The sequence below is a fragment of the Salvelinus fontinalis genome, chromosome 5 (assembly GCF_029448725.1).
Source record: "Salvelinus fontinalis isolate EN_2023a chromosome 5, ASM2944872v1, whole genome shotgun sequence".
Lineage (NCBI taxonomy): Eukaryota > Metazoa > Chordata > Actinopteri > Salmoniformes > Salmonidae > Salvelinus > Salvelinus fontinalis.
In genome coordinates, this window is record NC_074669.1 from 17,040,929 (window position 1) to 17,048,033 (window position 7,105).

The 7,105-nt window shown below is 41.2% G+C and overlaps 1 protein-coding gene across 2 annotated transcripts in view; it reads left to right on the forward strand.

Moving 5' to 3' along the window:
* The window catches only part of LOC129855222 (sodium- and chloride-dependent GABA transporter 2-like), a 49,092-nt gene that overhangs the window by 34,178 nt on the left and 7,809 nt on the right, over window positions 1–7,105 (forward strand). The window lies entirely within an intron of this gene.

Consider the following 7,105-nt stretch of genomic DNA (forward strand, 5'->3'; position numbering starts at 1 on the left):
GTATATTTCATGTGTCACATGCGCCGAATACAACAGGTGTCGACTTTACAGTGAAATGCTTACTTACAAGCCCTTAACCAACAATGCCGTTTTAAGAAAAATAAGTGTTAAGAAAGCATTTACTAAAATAAACTGAACTAAGAAAGAAAACGATGAACAAAGAAAATGAAAAAATAAGAAATTAGAAAAATAACAAATAATTAAAGAGCAACAATAAAATAACGATAAAATAACACTACATACTGTCCCAACCAGGTAATTTGCCTACTCATGTTAACCAATGCCCTCTTGAGTTCACGGAGAAAGGTTTGGGCTCCCAGGAAGCCGGCTTCCACAGTTGAGAAAAGAGGAGTTCTTAATTCTTTAAAAAAAGGACTCGATCTGGCTTGGTGTGGATTTACAATCAGAGGTGTACAATTCTTTATAGAAACTGAAGAATCTTTGGTTGATTCATTTGGGTTCTGATAGTAATTCACCTGATTCAGATTCAATAGCTTGTTAGCCAGTAGATGACTGGGTCGATTACCATGGAAGTAATGGTTGGGTCTAACTCGATGGATGGCAAATTATGTTCTCTGTCTTATCAATAGATTTAGTTCTGTCTTGACTTTCAATTGAGTAGTCGCTACATGATCTCAAAAAAGTGTTTATTGAGAACGTTCTAACGTTGTCAACAACTTTTCCAATTCTGATATCTTCTTCAATTTTGATTTGTTCAGCCCAGATGCAAATGCAGTTGCTTTGTTTTTAATAAAACCTTTAATGGCGTGCCATAAAATCTGAGGATCGTCGACTGAATTTTTGTTAATCATTATGAATTCATTCAATTCAGTTTCAAATTCTTCACAGAAAATATGATTTTGTAGTAAGTGACATTAAAGCACCCTCTTGTGTCTCTTTTAGGATATTCTGATATATGTATCTGGCAGTAATTAGCATGATGATCAGACAGGCTCATATGTTGAATTTCCATTTTCTTGATTAAATAAAATAGAGGAGTAGATAATAAGAGTACGAAATCGATTCTGGAGAATGTTTTGTGCCGAATAGTGTACTCTTTGCTATAGGGCTATGAGCTCACCAGGCATCAATGAGGTTGTAATCAGAGCGTATATGTTGGAGAACCTTGGTTTCCTGTGGATTGTAGTTGGTCTTATTAGATTTGTCCCATGTGTACAGAATGGCATTCATATCTGTTCCAATAACCAGCTGGATTTCAGTTAATTCCAACAACATGCTGTTCAGAGAATCATACAACTTAGGATCATATGAATTTGGAGCATACACATTAATAAAGGCCATTTTCTTTCCATTATGGATACATTTAAAACCTCTAAGGGATCCCTTACGGCTAGAATCCCGTTACCGGGATCGATTTGACAACATCCGGTAAATTGCAAAACACTAGAGTCCACCTGAGTGACACTTAGAAAGAATACGAATACTTCTTCATTTTACCAAAAAAACATTGAAGAATTTCTAAAGACTGTTGACTTCTAGAGGAAGCCATAGGAACTGCAATCTGGGTCCTAATAATTAGGCTTTCCCATAGAAATTATTGGAAAATCCAATGACCTCAACAACAAAAATATTCCTGGATGGATTGTCCTCGGTGTTTCGCCTGCCAAATCTGTTCTGTTATACTCACAGACATTATTTTAACAGTTTTAGAAACTTTAGAGTATTTTCTATCCAACAATACCATACATATGCATACCCTAGCTTCTGGGCCTGAGTAACAGGAAGTTTACTTTGGGCCCCTCAGTCATCCAAACATGCCTTTACCAAGGATGGTGATTTTGAGTTTCTTATGTATCATTATGATTACACCCGTAGTTTTGTTTGGGACTGATGAAAAAGCAGCCAGTTTTCAGAAATGGTTCTCTATTCCATGTGCGTCATTTTGGAGCAGGTGTGTTTCTTGGAGCATTGCTAAATCTATATGGTTTCTTGCTAGAATATTATGACAGCTGGAACGTTTGATTGGAGTATTTAGGCCTTTCAAATTTCATGAGAGAATAGTTAGTGTTGCCATTGTTTTTCTAAAACATAATTGTTATCTTTAGTTTTGATAAGCCCATGGATGTAAAATAAAAAGCAGGACCCATAGGGAAATCCACCCATTGGTCTCTCCCCACCCAGAAGACGCTCTCTATAAACCATTCCCCTTCCCCGCCTCTCCCCCTCCTCCATAGCCTCCAGGCCTCCCTCCCTGGTTCCCCCCGCCCTGCACTATAATTACATGGTTGTAGTATAACGGCTAGTGGCAGCCTTACATATGAAATTCCTTAAGCAGCATATTTTTGGTAGTAAGGTATTCATAAAAATAATAATAATTAAACTAAATAAGTAACCAATTCAGACCTTTACAATTAAGTTAGCAGACTTGAAGAGTAAGGGTGGGTAATGAAGAAAAAATTATGGAAATGATAACAAGAAGAAACTATGAAAGATATACAAGTCTAATGCCTAAACAGTCAAAAATAGGATAGCTGTAGTATCCATATATTGTCCATTGTTCATTAATTTGCATGGTGTCATCACTGTGTAAATGTCCTGGACCATAGGCAATATAATGATAACAAGTTCAATGCTCAGCAATAATAGTAGTATTGTTCCTTATACCCAAACATGAGAGGTCTCCTCATCATTGTCTTATGCTGAGGGCAGCATCAAATTATAACCATAGGCTAGGCAGCATGATTGTGCATGGATAGCATACCAGAATAAAGAGCCAGTCATGGGGTTCCATCTGTTGGCTTGTCCCCTTGTGTGTTGGGTTTGATGTGCTTCTCCAAGAAGTCTTGAGCTTCCTTGGCAGTGGAAAACGTGTGTTGCTTGGTGGATGAAGCCGCATCTCAGGTTTAGCTGGCGTAGCTGGGATCTCACCTCGTTGTAGGTCTTCTGCTGTTTTAGCAGTTCAGCACTCAGGTCTGGGTAGATGCTGATCCTTCCTTCAATAAGTCAGATGCCCGGATTCCGCTGCAAGACGAACAATTCGCTGCTTGACTTCAAAGCTGTGGATCCAACAATCATACAACGAGATCCGTTGTGGAGTTGACCCATGCAATGCGCAATGTTAATCAGCAACATGGGACCCAGCAGCTCCTGTCCGAACAGTTCGTAGAAAAGATTGATCATGAAGGAAGTTGGGTTGCCCGCTTCCATCCCAGTTTAAAGTCCTGTGATTTTTCAAATGATTCTGTTTCTCTTTTAGGAGTTTGATTTTCCCTTTAAACTTACTGTTTCCAGGTCATGGATGAAAATGGTGCCGAAGAACATGGCTGACGTTTTACAGATTTTTTTTTCGTTTTGTGTAACTTATTTTTTAACTTACTTATTGTGTACATAATGTTGCATAATGTCTCTTATGACAAAAAATAACTTCTAGACATCAGAAAAGTGATTACTCACAGCGTACTGGAAGAAACTTTTTCCTTTAACAAGTCTGATTAGAAGGATATCCTGCTTTCACTGGAACAGGCCCAGATCCACGCCTTTTTCGTGAAGAAAAGACGCCGGAAAAGAGGACGCAGATCGGGGATGCTTCTGACAAGCCGGAGGTGAGCGAGTAAACTCCCAATGCCTTCCATTCTCCTCAACGTGCAATCGTTAGAAAATAAAATTGATTACCTACTATTAAGACTATCCAACCAACAGGACATTAAAAACTGTAACATCTTATGTTTCACCGAGACGTGGCTGAAAGAAGAAATGGACAATATAGAGCTGGCGGGATTTTCCGTGCACCGGCAGAACAGAGACGCTACCTCTGGTAAGACGAGGGGTGGGGTTGTGTGTCTTTTTGTCAATAACAGCTGGTGCACGATGTCTAATAGAGGTATTGCTCGCCTGAGGTAGGGTACCTTATGATAAACTGTCGACCACACTATCTACCAATAGAGTTCTCATCTGTATTATTCGTAGCCGTCTATTTACCACCACAAAGTGAAGCTGGCCCTAAGACCGCTCTCAACCAACTCTATAAGGCCATAAGCAAAGAAGCAAATGCTCACCCAGAAGCGGCGCTCTTAGTGTCTGGGGACTTTAATGCAGGCAAACTTAAATCAGTTTTACCAAATTTTTACCAGCATGTCACATGTGCAACCAGGGGGAAAATAATCCTAGACCACCTTTACTCCACACACAGAGATAAATAAAAAGCTCTCCCCGCTCTACATTTGGCAAATCTAACAACAATTATATCCTCCTGATTCCTGCCAAAAACTAAAGCAGGAAGTACCAGTGACTCGCTCAATACGGAAGTGGTCAGATGGCGCGGATGCTACACTACAGGACTGTTTTGCTAGCACAGACTGGAATATGTTCCGGGATTCATCCAATGGCATTGAGGAGTACACCACCTCAGTCATCGGCTTCATCAGTAAGTGCATCGATGACGTTGTCCCCACAGTGACTGTACGTACATATCCCAACCAGAAGCCATGGATTACAGACAACATCCACATCTAGCTAAAGGCTAGAGCTGCCGCTTTCAAGGAGCGGGAGACTAATCCGGACGCTTATAAGAAATCCCACTATGCCCTCAGACGAACCATAAAACAAGCAAATGCAGGATTAAGATTGAATCGTACTACACCGGCTCTGATACTCGTCGGATGTGGCAGGGCTTGAAACTATTACGGACTACAAAGGGAAACCTAGACGCGATCTGCCCAGTGATGTGAGCCTACCAGACAAGCTAAATGCCTTTTATGCTCGGTATGCGAATTGGAGTGGATCTAGGGTGTCCGGGAGGATGCTGTGAGCCATGACCAGCCTTTCAAAGCACTTCATGGCCACTGACGTGAAGCTGAATCACCACCCCCCCCCCCCCCTTGTACACTGCTGCTACTTGCTGTTCGTTTGTTACCTATGCATTGTCACTTCGCCCACACCTGCATGGACAGATTACCTCAACTAGCCTGTACCCCTGAACACTGACTCGGTACCGGTGCCCCCTGTATATAGCCTTGTTATTGTTATTCTTATTGTGTTTCTTTTTATTATTACTTTTTATTTTAGCCTACTATGTAAATATTTTCTTCTTCTTGAACTGCACTGTTGGTTAAGGGCTTGTAAGTAAGTATTTCACGATAAAGTCCACACTTGTTGTATTCGGCGCATGTGGTAAATAAAGTTTGATTTGATTTGATGGAGTCGCACCTCTGTCGCATTGGCTGTCTTCTCCAGACTTTCCACTTTGGTTGAATAGGTATCCACTTTAACAGTGAGCACTGCCAATGATTCAATGATTTACAGGTTTTAGAGGTAATCTCTTCACAAATTATCTCTCGAATAGTAGCCAGCTCTTTCTGTTGTCTGTTGTTGAGAGCCTCCATGTTAATATGAAGTTTTAGGAAATAAGTCTGTTAATTCATAGTAATTTGCAAAGGAAAGCCACGAAAGGCCATGCGTTTCAATGCATGCCACTGGAACCAGAAACAGTAGTAGATTTAAAAAAAGCTTTTGACTCAATTTGTCATGAGGGTCTTGATGGGGGAAAAACATTATAAAATCCATTTACACAAACAACAACTGTGTGGTTAAAATTGGCAAAAAACACACATTTCTTTCCACAGGGCTGTGGGGTGAGACAGAGATGCAGCTTGAGCCCCACCCTCTTCAACATATACAGTATATCAACGAATTGGCGAGGGCACTAGAACACTCTGCAGAACACGGCCTCACCCTACTAGAATCTGAAGTCAAATGTCTACTGTTTTCTGATGATCAGTAGCACCTAGATCTTCTGCACAGAATATGTTAGACTTGGGCCTTGACAGTGAATGTCAGTAAGACAAAAATAACGGTGTTCCAAAAAAGGTGCAGTTGCCAGGACCACAAATACAAATTCAATCTAGATACCGTTGCCCTATAGCAAACAAAAAACTATACCTACCTCAGCCTAAACATCAGCACCACAGGTAACTTCCACAAAGCTGTGAATTATCTGAGAGACAAAAAGGGCCTTCTATGCCATCAAAATAAACATAAAATTTGACATCCCAATTAAGATCTGCCTAAAAATACTTGAATCAGTTATAGATCTATTGCCCTTTATGGTTGTGAGGTCTGGGGTCCGCTCACCAAGCAAGAATTCACACAATAAGACAAACACCACATTACATTTACATTTACATTTAAGTCATTTAGCAGACGCTCTTATCCAGAGCGACTTACAAATTGGTGCATTCACCTTATGATATCCAGTGGAACAACCACTTTACAATAGTGCATCTAAATCTTTTAAGGGGGGGGGGGGGGTTAGAAGGATTACTTTATCCTATCCTAGGTATACATTGAGACTCTGTATGCAGAATTCTGCAAAAACGTCCTCTGTGTACAATGTAAAAAAAACAAATAATACATGCAGAGCAGAAATAGGACGATACCCGCGAATGATCAAAATCCAGAAAAGACAACCACTTAAAAGGAAGCAATTCCCAAAACTTCCATAACAAAGCCATCCCCTACAGAGAGATGAGCCTAGAGAAAAGGCTCCTAAGAAAGCTGGTCCTGGGGCTCTGTTCACAAACACAAACAAGACAGCAACACAATTAGACTAGAGAGAGAGAGAGAGAGATTTTCACAACCACTTCTCCATTTTGGCACTTAGAGTATGTTGAGTAACACCAGAAAACGAAATGAGCGCCCCAATCCACTGGGGGCTTCTCTGAATGAATACAACCCTGTGTTGCAGGCAGTGACAAGCTACTCCAAGAAGCCTGTACCATGAGAACATCTGCCTTCGTGGCTATGGCCCATAGGCCCTGGTCAAAAGTAGTGCACTACATAGGCAATAGGGTGCCATTTGGGATGCAACCCAGAAGTCTTCCTGGCTGCCAGGCAGCCAACTGAAACGTGTCTCCATTGCTTCAGCACCACTTTGCCGAATGGAACAAAGAGCACCCTCATTTCAATTGGAACTGTGTTGTGCTGGTCGTTCATAGAGCCTGTGGTGGAAAATTACCACACTTGGCGTTGAGGAGCCATTGAGATGGAGAACCAGCGTGCCAGTGACATTGTCAGGGTGGAGAGGGTGGGCTTAGGACTGAAGAGGGGGTATGGGGTCTATAGACAGAGATTACTGGGTGGTTGTATG